This window comes from Anolis sagrei, chromosome 3, assembly GCF_037176765.1.
Source record: "Anolis sagrei isolate rAnoSag1 chromosome 3, rAnoSag1.mat, whole genome shotgun sequence".
Lineage (NCBI taxonomy): Eukaryota > Metazoa > Chordata > Lepidosauria > Squamata > Dactyloidae > Anolis > Anolis sagrei.
Window position 1 is genome coordinate 240,979,462 of NC_090023.1, and position 16,599 is coordinate 240,996,060.

At 37.3% G+C, this 16,599-nt stretch overlaps 1 long non-coding RNA gene across 1 annotated transcript in view; it reads left to right on the top strand.

Moving 5' to 3' along the window:
- The window catches only part of LOC132770599 (uncharacterized), a 31,539-nt gene extending 15,303 nt beyond the window's left edge, over positions 1-16,236 (top strand). Inside the window, exon 2 of the long non-coding RNA XR_009631016.2 lies at positions 7,712-16,236. This is a non-coding gene — a long non-coding RNA (uncharacterized lncRNA). The remainder of the gene's footprint in view (positions 1-7,711) is intronic.
- Positions 16,237-16,599: the final 363 nt, after the last annotated feature.

Sequence of the window (16,599 nt, forward strand, 5' to 3'; positions counted from 1 at the left end):
TCAGATTCCTCAACATAAATGAAATTGTAAAAGCTAAATAAAATTATCAACATGCCTTTCTTACTAAATGATACCTTAAAATTTTTATTTTTGATTCCTGTTGTAGAGAAAGGTAATAATAAAAAGGTGAGTATCAATAACACTGAATCAAATGTTGCCTTGTTACTGGACTCGTAATCTAAGGTGATAAAAGCAGACACATACCTGCTGTCTGCTAGCCAACCCACCCCATTGTATAAGACAGCTTTCCCAAACTGGTGTTCTGCTAATGTATTGGACAGCAACTTGCATCATGGCTAGCATGGGCATTTGTCCAAACTCATCTCGAGGGCAGTGTGTTGGGGAAGGCAGACATCTGATATACTTGTGTGAGAGACCTTCAACCACCTGTCGGATACCCCATGAACTTTATTAGGTATTAAAGGCAAGGAATCCATAAAGACAGTTTGCCATTGCATCTTCTAAAATACAACCTAGAGTACTTGGGTTTTTTTGGGTCCCCATCTAAATACTAATCACCCCGATCCTGTTCAGTATCCAAGATCACAAAGAATCCAGTTCCTTCAGGCTATCTAGGCAGATTTCTAACATAATGAAACTTCTAAAATTGTTAATACACTTCCCATTGAGCCACTGAGTAGTATACGCATTAGCTAATAGGTTAGCTGTTATTTGGCAGGAGATGTGCACTATAAAATAAAACCTTTCATATGGTAACATCAATTCATTTAACTGACATGGTCATTTTAATTATGGACTCTTTCATAACTGGTGGTAGCACTAAATACTGTCTTTGGAACACAGGCCTATACATTGTCTTTTTAGATTTTGATAGCTTATGTTTAAACGAGAAGTGTTGGAACAAGATTGTATGCATACCAAGCAAAGTTGTTTTCTTAGGGTCACATTCTGTTGCTGTTTCTCTTCCAGCAACCCTGCTGAAGTCAACAGAGCTGCAGAAATACTGAAAAGAAAGCAGACACTCTGTCAACACTCATTTCACAATAGTATTGAAAAGAGATTGCTGGTGGAATTTTCCTCTTTTCTTTCAGCAATGCCACTAAGCAGGCTTTTTTTGTAGGACTATGATAATTGAGAAAAACCCTATTACAACTATGGGTCACGTGCCCCACTCCTTCTTTGCCTCAAACACAATGGCACAATCTGTGAGTAACATACTTAATTTTCTTTTCTTTTTAAAATTCTATCCAGGTTTCTAGACCTCATTCTTATTCAGATAAACCAAAACATTTTGTCTTTTCAAATGTCATTATTTTGGGAAGCTGTTTAAAAGATAGAAAGATTAAAAATGATCACACTTAATTGGACTTTGACATGTGTGGCTCCAATCTAATGCATGCAGTGAATAGGGCAGTGGTTGTGATGCCTAGAGATGACAGGTATGTATGCAGTGGAGGCTGGTAGCTGCCTGTGAGTGAATTCAATATGGATTTTATACCAAGCTTCCAAAGTCCTGCACACCATCCTCAAAGCGAGGAACTCTGTCTTTGGGCTCAGCACCTTGGACAGCTCTTTTCAAGTTGAGCCTAAAATCCAGAATAGATTCACTACTCCATTGGCACTGGAGCCACAAGGTTCTGTTTTCCATCCTGATGCTATCTGGCCATGTAGGATTACACCTTCCATAGGGTGTGTCTGAGCACAACAAGAAGTTGTTCCCCATATAAAATAATCTAACACAGTGCTTCTCAGATGATCTGCTGTGTGGAACTGATTTGTTCTCCTTGTGACCAGTCCCATATTGGTGTCCACTAGCTACAGCTGTTTATTTTTATACTACTACTACTACTACTAATAATAATAATAATAATACTTTATATTCCATCCTATCTTCCCAGAGGGACTCAGGACAGATTCCAGTCACAAAAAGGCAAACATTCAATGCCTGAACATAACAACTAGTACACACATAGCAACAAAATTGAACTATACAGCATATAAAGACAAATTACAGCTTTGAAATTAAATTTAAGCACAACCTATTATATTAAATATAAAACAAAACAAAACATCAAAGAAAAGCGTCAATTTCCCAGAGCCAGCATTGGGGGCACATAAGTTAATCATTGCTCAAGATGTCAAATGAGCTAGCGGGGCAAACAGGGCCCAGATGTGGATGGCAGACGTTACTCAGAGGTATATAGCAATGCCATTATCTATTCCTCCTCCTTTTTGAAACTTTTTCTGGATTAGCTGCCAATGACTTCTGGACTAACATTGATTTGGGGATTTAACACATATTGAGTGTTCCAAGTAGGAAAAGGTTTAGATAAAATATAACTCCTGTAGGCAGTGGATAAGTGTATAAGGGTAGAGTGGGGTGGGATGAGGAAGAACACATAAAATGTTAACTCCTTCTTTGTACTAGTAAGCCCCTGATAAACAATATGTTCTTCACATTGATTTATTATCATAGTTGTTGAAAGCATATTACATCTGACCAGGATGGCAATGCTGGCTAAGAGACTCTGGATGTTGTAGTCCAAAGACATAATTTATAAGCTCTGTGTTAGCTCACACTTTATCACTAAGGGTGGATAAAGGATCTTCCTTTTGTTTGAACAGCTGGCTGGCTTTTGCCAACAAAGGGTATAACTATGAAATTAAAACCCTCCAGGGTGCTTTTCTTGATACACTTGCCTGATCCATAATCACATACCTAGCTGCATTTTCCTCCTGGTGTCCTCCCTGTTCACAAGAGGCATTTGCTGTCTATTAGATGAATGGAAAGCACTGGGAGTTCTTCTTTGGCTCTGTAATTAAGCTTTATTGAACAAAGATAATGTCAGATTCCAATCTGAATTTCTGCTTGCTGTTCAGAGTAAGGGGGTTTTGGAGGCCGCTTTACAGATCATTATGCTTATCTAGCATGGCTAATGCAGTTCGGCGCAGTCTTGCTGAAACCAACAATTCATCTCTAATCAGTCAGTCAACATTCCCAGTGCACATTTAGCTTAAAGAACAACCACAATAATAAGTTTTTATGGCTACTCAGATGTTTAGTAATGTTCAGTCAGCATCCCCTCTGACTGTCTTATGCAGCAGAGATGGGAAAGGCCTCCTAAATGAGCAGAGATGTATTGTGGCACATAATTTCAAGCAATGAAATGCAAGCCTTGCTGTAACAGTGGTTCAGATCACTGGTTAGCTGGTTACGGTGCTCTGTTTCTTTCTTGATGCTTTCCCAATTTATTAAATGGTTAAAATTTGTCCTAATAAGTAAATCTTCTTGGAAGAAACCACAAAGCACATTCTTGCATGAACAAATAAAACAAAGCTTCATAATAAGGTGCACATGTTACATCTCCACAATTGTCTTTGTTATGGCTGCCTGAGTCAGCAGTAGGTCAAATGTTTAGGTTCTTGCTGAGCTAATTCTCTCCACCAAGCTGCACTAAAATCAACCCTAGTCATGCTTACTCCAAAATAATTCATAGCAAGTTCAAAGGGATAATATTCCCATTGTTGTTTGGATGCAGTTCTATGAATGCATACTTGGGAGAAAGTTCATTGAATATGAGATTTCCTTCTTATTTATCGTGTCATCAGCAACCAGACATTAGTATTACATTTTTAACAAAAACAAACAAACAAAGAGACAGACAAAACACAGAATTTGCAAGCTTGGTAGTTGATTAAATGTCCTTTGACCAGTATCTGGCCTCTGGTGTTGCTGCAAGGAGGTCCTCCATTGTGCATGTAGCAGGGCTCAGGTTGCATTGCAGCAGGTGGTCTGTAGTTTGCTCTTCTCCACACTCGCATGTCGTGGATTCTACTTTGTAGCTCCAGAAGCAACCAGATTTCCTTCTAAGTAAACATACCATATATGAGATGAAGAGTGTGGTAGTTTTTGGAATTCAACCCCACACTGCCCAAGTCTCAAGTCCTAAGGGTTTCCCTTCACCCATGTCTCCTGTATGACAGTTGGGAATGTATCTATTTTGTTCTCTCTGTTTCAGCTCTTATTCTGATTGGGTTTTTTAAAAAATGGATACTTTTCTACTGCAAACCTTTTTGAATCTGACTTCTGCCTTCTTACACTTTAGTACGGAGAGTATGTGCTGTGTGCTTTGAGATCTCTCTCTGCTTGTGTGTCAGGAGAGATGTAGTCACTGGTGTTTTTTCCTTCTCTTTGAAACCTTAGAAGAGATGGGTGTTAGAATAACTCAGACACAGTTCTTATTATTGAGAAATACAGTTATTATTTATTATCTATACAAATAAAAATGTAATGTTCGTTTGTGGGATTAACATAACTCAAAAATCATTGGATGATTTGACACCAAATTTGGACACAATACACATATTAGGCCAACAAGTGTCCTTCACTTATAAAAACACTGAAAAACACAGCAGAAGGGGCTTAAAAAGCAAAAAAATAAAACATACAACACATGCGCAAAACCACACATATATGAACATATACACGCACAAAGCACATATACACAGACTGAGCCACAGCAACGTGTAGCAGGGGATGGCTAGTTGTAAATAAATCTTTTGTGATTTTTAAGATTGGGCTCTGCATCTTTCCTGTCTGAGCTCTGAATTCTTTACAGCCACAACCAACGGCACCTCACACTTTGCTTGCTGTGAGCTGATGGTCAAACTTTTTATATCCTGTTTGTTTTTGGATGCTCTGCTATATTTTAGGGTAGTTTCCCCTAACACTAGTTACATGCAAGCATTGCCTCTTTTTGTGACCTCTACTGAATTCAAACAGTGCGAGGAAAATTAAAACAAACCCTTACCCTTGCTTTTAAACAACAAGGCATTGTTTTAAATAGAGAGTGAATGCATTGTTTTGAAATCAAACTGTGTACCTTGAAGCCTTCTAGGTGTGCAGGTCAGCTTCAAAGCAAGATGTATTTTAAGGAGGAGGTTCAAAGGAGAGGGGCCACTGATTTTTAGCAGTATTGATATGGAAATGGGTCCAGGTGCCTGTGGGCCATGAGGAGTTTGAGAGTGAGTGCAAGGCTTTCAGCCGTGCCTCAGAGGTTAATAGCCCTGTTGTATAGTATTTCTAATTTAAGCATGTGGCAAAGCGTCAGGAAGCAGAAGTATAACTAAAAACAATTACTGTTGGTCTTCCATGTTTGTGGATTTATTTATTTTATTATTTATTTATTTAAAACTTTTATATCCCGATTTTCTCACCTCCGAAGAAGGACTCAGACTGGCTTACAGAAAGGATTCAATGCTACAAATACAAGTTAAAACATCATACAACAATTCAAGATTAAAATACATATAGATAAAATATTTAAATACCGAATCGCCAAGGTAAAATCATGTTCAACTCAGTTCACATATGTGGTCACTCACTTTGGTCTGTAACCAGTCTCAGCCATTATTCTGGGAATGCTTCGTTCCATAACCAGGTTTAACTTTTGTGGATTTTATTATTCATTTATTTGATTAAACTGTTCTCTTTAGGAATCGAGCCTCTCCAGTCAGATGCTACTGGAAGTTGACGGCACTTTTCTGATAAAACACGGAAGATCGTGTACTGAGGAATGTATTCTAGAGCAACACTCCCCACAACTTTCTTCATTACGCTATCCAAAATTCAGTGGCACACAGATGCAGTAAGGTGCAATTTGGGCAGTTACAGATTGAGGGGAGAGTGTCCCCAGCCTTTTTGAAGCTGCCCAATGCTCTTCTCGAAAACAATACTATTGGAATGAGTAACAGATAGGTCGCTTGAAGGTAGCTCATATTAGAGGAGGCAGTCTAGAAATGTCTTGGCTGTAAGCCATTTGGGGGTTTGCTGGTCAAAACTAGCACCTTGAAATGAGCTTGAAAGGATATTGGAAGCCTGTTGAGATCTTAAAAGACTGATGATACACAATCTCTGACATGTATAGCCCAAAATAGTGTGGCTGTTGTGTTTTGTGCTAGTTGTCTCTTTTGAAACAGTTTTCAAGGGCAGTCTCACATACAGCATATAGTAGTCTGATTAGGGCTTGGTTTTTTAAAAAGTAAAATGAGCATGCCACTCACTCCCTGAATCTTTTGCCCTACCCTGCCCTGTCTCATGTAATGAGATGAGAAGTGAATGCATCTAATATACAGACCTTTTCTGCATATCAGTATTTTTAAAATGCAAAGGGAGTAAACATTTGTGTGGTTCCACTTTATTAACTCAGATTATCTATGTGTTGCGGTTAATATGTTGTTATATTATGGTATTATCTGATTCTGCCAGTTCAATAAGTCAGCGCAACACTATCCATAAATGAGAATTCTGTTTATCATTATTGCATTTTTGAAGATAAGAAGTTCCATAGTCCTTTTTGTATTCATGTGACATTGTGAATGAAGTTAAGCAAATATTAAATTGGGACCTACCAATGTTTTTTATTCATTGTTTTAAAGTGATCCTCCTTTTATAAGTTAGAAATTTTAGTCAGCTGATGCTTATCTCCATGCTATACAACAGCAACAAATATCTGTGTGATTTGATTACTGCTTCTAAATCTGTACACTGTTCCATTTGGTTCAATGTGTTATATAATTAATATTTCAGTTCCCGTACTATTAGTAGCATACATTGGGGCTTGTATACTATATAGACAACACAAAGATTAGTATAGCTATAATACAGAGATGTTATATTTGCACTCCTTTATTTTTTGCTGACCATATTTAAGTGTGTTATCATAAATGAGAATACTGTGCACATTTCCCACATTTTTCACTGTAAACAATTACATTAGGGATGGGGAAACTTCACAATTTGTAAAGGGTTTATTTTTGTGATTATAATGCCTACAATTCTGTAGCCAGACTCTAGAGCAGTGCTTCCCAACCTGTTGTCTGTGGACCACCAGTGGTCCACAAAAACTAAAATATTGCCTCACCATTACTACATTGTTGTAACCAGAGCGACTGGTCTTGCGAAACCCTCTAATAGTGCCAAGTCTTATTAATTATGGTTTTCTGTGGGCGAGCAGTTGGCAACTACTGGATGGCATATGTTCTGTATCAGAAACTAGAGCTGATATGGTCTATCTAATGCAATTTTCTGAATCAGCACCCAAATAACCAAACCAAATCTAAAGTTGACCAAAAACTGATTTGTAACCTTTTTGGTACTAATGTTGGAGAGTGGTCCTTGGTCAAAGTGGTCCCTGGTCAGAGTGGTCTGTGGTCAAGTGGTCCCTCGTCAAAAAAAGGTTGGGAACCACTGCTCTGGAGTGTGGTTTTCCAGAAATTGGATTTGAGCTCCAATTATTCATCATTGAGTATGTTGGCTAGAACTAATGGAAGCTTCAGTGCAATGGCCACATGTTACCCATCCCTGTAGAATATATGTAACATAATATGCATTTTGCTCTCTGTAGCACATTCTGTTGAATTAAATCAAGCAAACTCTCCACTTTGCAGGTTTCAATATGTTTTTTATATATGGAATCTATATGGAGATGTTTGATGGGAGATAAATGTATCATAAGGTGTGTCCCCCCCTTCCTCTTCTTCCTCTTCCTCTTGTAAAATAGTAGAAGCTCATTGAGTTGTCTTACTTACTGCAGCATGTATAGCCAGATCTTCTGATTGTTTGTTAATATCACATAATTTCTTCTGACAAATACTGTATTGTGCTGAATGTCTGCAGAAGAGGTTAGGCATGTTCAATTATATGATACAGTCAACTTACTTTGCTTCTCCTTTGTTCTTTGTTTTTTAGATTTTGTCCCCCTTTCACTGAAAATGCAACAGAGGAAGAAAGGATCCTACAGTTTCGAGAAGGAACTATGAATACAAATGACAAGGGATCTCCATATTCATTTCAGATTCACTGTTTTGTGTGGTAATCTTTTTTCTTTAATGATAGATAATTTTATGGAATTCTGTTCAAAACTAGCACATTTAAACATCCATTAGGAAAGGAGTATCCCAACCCCCCCCCCCCCCCACTAATATAATAGGCTTTCCAGGATTAAAATTCGGGTGTATATGATTCCTTCTAATATACCAAATTATGCTACTGCCTTTGCCTGTACACTTCACATGGTTACGTAGAACTTCAAATAACAATAAACACTTATTTTTAAGGGGACAAATAGTGTAGGTACTGAGAAGTGAATAAATGCATAAAAGAAACAATGAATAAGTGAAGCTGCATATAACAATTCCACAAACAAGGGGGTCATCTTATTTTACAATTAACATATATCTGCAATACTGATAAGGTTTCAGTCTCAAGAGCTTGGGAAACTGCAGCCTATTTATGTGTGCTACTGCCAGTAGTAGTGGGTGACTCCAATGTGAAGGAGTCAGTGAATCTGTTCCAGATTTTAGTCTGAACTCCATTGAAGTTTGAATTTAAATTCAGAGTCAGATCATTATGTGGCTGACATTCAACCAACTAGAGTTAGTGTGATGAAATGTAAGGCTGAGCTATGTGAGGCAGAGGTAAATTTCAAAAAGCATAATCTTTGGAGTTGATCTAAACACTACAAGTGGATCCTGCTTTTACACAATTGAATACTGCTGTTCAGGATTCCACTCACTCCATTTCATCAGCTCCACACCAAGCTATTGTTATATTTAGTGTTGGCTACGGGTTTATGTTGCCAGATATTGCCAGTAACATATAGTACATTTAGAAATACAAATTGATTGAGGAATGGGAATGGATAGTTGCATGCAATCACATAGGCTGGAGTTTTGATCGCAAATTCAAACATTCAAATGTTAAGTTGTACCTGTGCTATTTTAATGTTGTGTTGTGCTGGTATTAAATTGTTTAACAGTTTGTACAGAGCTAATTTAATGCATGTTGATATTTTTAAAGTTTACTGTTTTAAGTTAGGCTCCTTTACATTGCTAAATAACCCAGATTATCAAAGCAAATAATCCATATTATGTCAGTCTACACTGCTATATAATCCAGTTCAAGGCGAGTAATCTGGATGTTATATGGCAGTGTAAATGGGGCCATAGGAACCGTCTTCTTACATCTTACATTTACACTTTTATTGATTTTGTACTGCTTTTAGCTGTTACTGTTTTAATATGTTGTTGCTACCTTGAATCCCAAGGCAGGATATAAATTAATAGAATAATAGGAATGATTTGTTTATAGCCTACCCTTTATTTGCAGATCTTAAGGGAGGATGCAATCAGGGAATCATTTTAAAATAAGTGAAACAATGTCAAGATTTTAAACAATGAAGGCAATTTAACTTCAACAAAATGACATGTCAACTACATCAAAAAATCAAGTCATGCTGTCACTAGGCGCCATACACATACACTGAGGAACAAAATAAAGTTTGTATCAGTCCAAATCTGGCCTCCAAGGAGAGGCCTTCTATAGCCAGGGTATTAGTATCAGAAAGTTCTTCCCCATGGCTGCATGGAGTGTACTGTTCCCAAGAATGGGACACCAAAAAACCCCTGTAGTATTGAATGTAGTCTCAATGGGAAGACGTAGCCTAACATTGCATATAATATAGCTGGTGAAAGGAGACACTGGAACAATTCTCATTTTATATATATGTAAAAATGTTCCTGATGGTTTCCTGAACTCAATGCTGTAGCAATAAAGACTGTGGCCAAAAAGAACATCAGACCATTTGTAGCAAGGTCAGTATCTCTTTTATAAGTACACTTGTTGGAAGCATGTTCTAATGAAGTGAGTAGGACTTGTTATGTAATTATATTTTGCTTCCAGCTACAAAAGGCTTGGAAGCAAGTTTTTTAAAAAGTGAATATATTCCATTACATTTATCCACTAATTTTAGCAGAGGCTAAGCGTAATACATTTTGTGATTTTGGAATTCTGTTTCTTTCTCAAGATTTTCTCCCCCTTCTCTCACCCACTATCTTGCATCTACTTTATTGGCATGCTTATGGCTTCATTTCTTTAAATTCAGCGTTTAATATTGCCAACTTTTGAACTGGCTGTTGGTAACCATCCCTTTAACAGCAATTTGATCTGGAGCAATAAGCAGGTAATAAACATTTTGCTTTGTGCTATGAAAAACTTCACATGGTGGTTTTTCTGCAGGGCAAATTTTAAACTGGCTTTTCCTGATTATTTAGCAATACTATTAGTATCCATTATAAATGGAGGGGAGTGGACATTTAAAAACCATGTCCACAACGCCTAGGAATTGAGTGTGCATACAAAATGCATCAAATATAATTTCCATTATAATGAAGAGAAGCAGGTGTAGTTGTCTGGACATGTCCTCAAGCTGGAAGTAATGAGAGCAACACAAAATCTAAAGAAAGACATTTGTGGTCAAAACCTTAGTTTGTCTCTTGTTTTTGTGGTTCTTTTGGTTTTCCTTCCAGCTAAGCTATTATTGACTTGCATAGGGTGGAGTGGAAAGTGAAAGGACTTCGTATCTATATTTAAAGCATTGCATTAATACTTTGTTTGTTTTGTAAACTTGGTGTTATTTGGAACTAACAACCATCAAAAGAATACACGTGTAAAATGACAACAAACCTGAAGGTCATTAAATCTTGTCCATTGTTGCTTCAAGAACCAGTCTGCATTAGAAGACACAGATAAAAGTCAGTATTCTGTACTGTGAGAAGCTTTATTTGACTTAACCTTAAAAATATTCATCTTATCCCATGAGTAAGGTTTTAAAGATGATTTCTACGTGTGAGGCCTGGCATAATATTAGGTTTAGAGTTGGATTATAAATCAAGAGACCCAGGCTCAAAGCCCAACTTGGCCATAAATATAATGGATTGATCTTGAGTTAATTACTATCTTTCAATCTAACCTTGTTGTCGTTGAGGAAGACCATGTGTTAGATCTTGGAGGAAATACAAGAACAGTAATGTAATAACCAAGATAATCAACAGTGACCCTAACAATTCTCCTAACATTTAAGATGAACAAGCAGAGTTGGTGACAGGACCATGTCCTTTTAATGGCAATCTCCTATTTATTCCTTTGAACCCCATTTTTATCTTTGTTTATCATGTGATCTGATGAAGACTTTTGGGAAACTCAAAGGCTTGTACATGATAAATGCATCCACAACCTCTGAGGATGCCTGCCATAGATACAAAATGTCAGAAGAGAATGCAACTGAACATGGACATACAGCCTGGAAAACTCACGACAACCCAATGATTCCAGCCATGAAAGCCTTCAACAATAGATTTTTGTTGCTTTTTGTAGAAAATCAGTGCATTCTGAACAAGATAATTCGTTGTACTAACAGTAGAGAGCACACAATTTTTCCTGATTCCCCAAGTTTTTTTATTTAATGAAATACAAAATAAATGAGGATTAAAGCTTGGTGTTATGAGAATGAGGTAAGTATGTTTGTGTGTTTTTTGTTCGTATTGTTAACAGGGGGCAGTGAACTTTGATAATCTATAAAATATTACCAGGTCTACCTGCTTTCCTTATTGCCTGGAAACAATTCAGACAGCTGATCTATTCCCTCTGACAATCTGAGATTAATAAATTGATCAGACCATTTTATCCCTGGAAAAATAAGTTGTTCTGATCAAAACTTGAATTTTACCAAACCAGACCCATAAAAACAAAACAGCCAAGCTGGTTTTGCTAGCTCTGGGTTGCTGTGAGTTTTCCAGTCTGTATGGGCACGTTCCAGAAGTATTCTGGCATACGAGAGAATACTTCTGGAACATGGCCATACAGCCCAGAAAACTCACAGCAACCCAGTGATTCTGGCCATGAAAGCCTTCAACAACTTTTACTAGTTATATCATCGATTTTCTTCGTATTTTGCCAAAAAAAAAAAGGGGGGGGGATGTTTTGAACGTTGACCCTCCATTTATTTAGAATTTTATTTGCCAAAATCCTTGAACATTGGTCATACTGTTTGGGTTTTAGACACCCAAACAGTATGACCATGATTGGAGAGCTAATCATTTAAAATGATTGGGGAGCTAAATGTTGTGAACAAGTGGCCTAGAAGCCACATAAAGGTCTCACTCTTAGAAAGTTTTCAATAATAGTAAAAAAAAACAAAACCCTTTTCTAATTTGCTTTTTTAAAAAACTTTCCAATTTATCCCATTAATGATACAACTGCATGTCTGTCGTGGGGGAACCGTGTGTGCAACAAAGATGTCAAGTGGTAAGCAATAATTTGATGGGTTTGATTTGAAGTTTTCATAATGTGAATGTTATCATTTGTTACATTTCTTCTTCCTCACTCTCAAGCTTTCTCCCTCTCTTTTTATGCTGCAAGACGGAAAAAAACAGCTGCAAAACAAGTCACAGACCTGCAAATCAGAGGGTCATAAAATCTTTTCTAAAATGTATGCTGGTTTTATAGGAATTTGTCATTCTAAATCTCAGCTTTGTTCCGTTATGTTCAATTTTTTCACAACTTGTTATGATGTTGCCAGATATAACTGAATGAAATTAGTAATCGAATGTATAAAAGAACTTTAGGTGTTTCAACATTTTTATTGTGTGTTTTATTTCATTTAACAACCAAAAATACATTAAAAACACAACAATGGGTGAAAAAATTTCATTGCAGACCTATTTAATTAATACATTTTTGTGTGTGTGTGTAGTGGATGGCCTTTTCACACCGCAGTTCTTTACCAGTACTGAACTGCAGTTAAATTTATCTGAAAGAGGAATTAAAATGGTGGATTCACCCAATGCTTAAGGTGTATCTACACTGTAGAATTAATGCAGTTTGACACCCTTTTAACTGCCATGGTGCAATGCTATGAAATCATGGGAGTTGTAGTTTAGTGAGATTTTTGGTAGAGAAGGGTAAAATCTTGTAAAACTACATCTCCAATGATTCCATAGTAGTTAAATTAGTAACAGACAAACTAGTATCAAACTTCATCGATTCTACTGGCATACCCTTAGTAGAGTGCTACATCAGGTATATAATATTCTATCACAGAACTGCCACAGTAACAGTCCTGTAGGCTAAGTAAATGTCCTACAACTATCTTGTCTGCTATCTGCAAAACAAATGGAAGGGGGTCTTGAACATAAAGTTATTTCCTTCTTTTTTGCTGGGCTTCTGTGCCTTTATCAGATCTGGAGTAGGTAAAAACCCAGTAGGTGAAACAATTCTTAACTGATCCTTATGAAAAAGGTTCTATTTGTGGAATCGAGTCCCATTTCTAAGACGACTTAGAGATACCAAAGTGAAATATCAGAGATACCAAAGTGAAATATTTATTTCATGTTTGTAAACATTCTCATTTTCTCCAGCTGTCCTGATTTTGCAGACAGTCCTGAATTATCCTCTTTTATCCTTTTTCAGATGCTTTAAAATGTCGCAGATTCTCTTTCCTCTTTTCACATGCCCCCTTAGCTTACTTCAGTTGCTGCAAAATGAATTCAAAGTGCAAAAGTATTGTGCACTTAGTTAATTAGTGAAGGGAGAAGACAGGAAGAGAAGAACCTTTCCCTGTGTGTCTGCACCTGCCTTCAAAGTCTCTTGCCAACTTAGGGTTTTCTTAGACAAGGAATACACAGAGATGGATTTCCATTGCCTTCATCGAAAATATAGCCTACAGCACTATTCATTCATACCCTCCCATCCAAGCCTTACCCTGCTTAGTTCTCAGGATCAGTTGGGATGTTCAGAGTTTTTAGGCTTCCTTTCCCTGTAGACCCATCACAAGCAAAATTGCTCCAGCGTCTTCTGATTTTCCCATTAATGACTTTTGCTCTCTTGACCAGATTCTGATGTTGCTTGGCCACACATTTCCTGGTTTTTATCTGTGATGTGTTGGTTCCTTCTGACTTCAGTACTGATTTGCTTCCCACTGAATGTTCTTTGCAAAGGCTCTTGTACAGTTGGGTCTAAAATGGACTCCATCCAAGCCTTTTGTTCCTTTGTGAAAGAGCAAGTAGCTCTTGGCAGCTTTACTTAATAGGTAGATGTTTCTCTCATTCCAAAGTACATACAATTAAATAAACTCTAGGCTACTTCTTATTTAAAGTTGGTCATGTTGATAGAGAAGGGTTGTTTTTATTTACAGGGGACTTTTTTTTCTCTTGTAGGACCTTTTCTTCCCCTTATTTAGGTCCTAGTTGAACACTGCCTACTCAATTCTCTGGCAAAGCCCATGCTGGGATTGATTTTTCCTCCCACTCCCATGCAAGTCAAAGAGATTCCCGGTGACTCTAATTGAGTTAAACCAGTGTAAACCTGGAGTGAGAAGAATTGCTGAGAGCTTTGCTTTAGCGACAAGCAACGTTTCATTGTTGCTTCTTAAAACTGTGAAAAATAAATTACAGACTACAGGTTATAGGAATTGCAAGCTTGTACATTCTGTTCATGCCCTTGAAGAAGTCCTGATCTTAGGGAAAGCAGAACATTCCAGTCTTGAGAGATTAGCACATAAAGTCAGCCCTCCACATTTGCAGGTTGGAATTTTTTGGATTTGACAATTCACCGATTTGATTATTATGTTCTCTCTGGGAATCTTTAGATCCTCCAGTGTGACTTCTCTGGAAATTAGACATAAAATAATGCTTGGAAGACTCAGAGATTTCCAGAGAGAAACCTCCAGTTCAATTCTATGATCTGTTTCCAGCAGAAGTTGACCACAGAGTTTTGCAAAAGGACATAGACATTCCTAGAAAGGTGTTTTCTCAGGTAAAAAACACTAGCAATTCTTTCATTTACAATTCATTTTTTATTTTTATTTTCAGTAAGGACCTTGTGCTCCAGCAGAAATAGGGGACTGCCTATATATGGGACTGATTTCTCTATTACACCTTTGCTGTTTCATTTTTACATGTCTAGTCTGCAAATGCCTGAAGAGAGTGGGATCATGTGGGAAAGAAACAGGCATTTAGAAGGAATATGTGGAAATGATACAATGAAGACACACCATTCAGGAGATTTACAGGTTCAATAAAATATCAGCAAACTGGTGCATATACTCACAGTTCTTTGACACAAATGTTCCATAAATGCTGGTTCTGATTATGGACACAAACATGAGACAGTCACAGACATGCCTTCAGAGATGTCATGCTAAAGCCATAGATCAGGGGATCTTCATACCACACAATTATAGTGCTAAACTGTCATGACAAGATCCTATGGAGACTGTAGTTTGGTAAAGGATCAGAGCTCTCTTGCTGAGAATCCTAAATGCTCCTCCTTAAACTAAAAATCCCAGGATTCCTTTGGATGAAACTATGGCAATTAAAATGGGGTCTTAATTATTATAATTGTGTTGTATGAAGGGCCTCCAGAATTGGGGGCTTTTTGGCTCTTCAGCTGTATTGTCCAGCAAGTCCTATTTCACAACTCAGGATGGCCAATGATAAGGGGCTGTGGAAACTTCAGTGCAAAACATTTAGAGAGCCCAAGCACTCCTTTTTTTGATGTAGACTACACATTATACATGGAATGCGGCTAACCTGTGAAGGTGGCTTTCGGTTAGGTGAGGGCTTCTCACTTGTGTGAGTGCACAGATAGGCCTTTAGATGGGAGATCTTAGTGTATGTATTAGAGGGTCCAAGCACTCCTTAATTTGACATAGACCACACACTATGCATGGAATGAAGCTAACCTGTGTAGGTGACTTTAGGTTCGAGATGATGGATTTCTGAGGTTTTTCTTTCCAAAGATCAGAAAGATTAGAGGGATTCATCCAGTTCTTAACCTTGTTCACATTTTTTTTAAGTTGCTACTTTGCTTTGAAAACAAACCAACTTAGAACCCTGTTTTGTTTTAAAGCAATGCAAAGCTATATGTATATTAGACAGCATCATTCCAATGGTTCACAAACTTGCACATTTTAAATATCATTTTTTCATTAAAATGCTCAGGGTTGACATGGCTGTATGGATAACAGCACAGGACGCCAAGACCAGGCCTACATGGACAATGATGATGAAATTTATATAATGTGTGGTCCCTTAAGGATCACTATTGTAACAGGTGCTTTCAAACTATTTACAAATTATGAAGTATTTTAAGGTCAATAGTTCATTAAATGTTATATAATATAATAAAAGAAAAAGCATTGCAAAGAAATCAGGAGTTGTACTGGAAAAGTCAGCCCATTTTCACTGTTTAATGTTAAGCTCTCCTAAGCACATTACTCCATGCTTCTATGTCTTTCCATTGGGTGCCAAGTTTGGAAATGAATGTTATTTTCCAGTTTGTTAACAAGTAGAATAAAGTTGTATCATGGCTTAGTCCCCCTAGGGGTGAGAAAAGCAGTACATAAATACTGTAAATAAATAAATAAATAAATATTAGTAATTTTCTCAGTGTCATTATTCAGTGTTGTCATTGCCCCCAATTGTTTGTTCAGCTTCTCCACCAAAACCATAGTCCAAATTTGGTTAGCTGAAAAGTTGGCATTGGCTGTCCCACAAACTCTTTTTATCTTACTGCTGCTTGTCCTTCTGCTACAGAGAAAAATAATTATTACTTGTTGGTCACCCCTTCCTTACATCCACATGGGACAGTCAGCAAAGCTATTTTACTGTCTGCAGTAGATTGGCATTTGTTCCTACTTTCTGATTTGCTAATTTCCCACATTACTGATATTTTCCGGTGTTTTCATCTCTGGACAATTCTGCTTAGATGAAATGGTGTATTTCTTTTTATAGCACCAT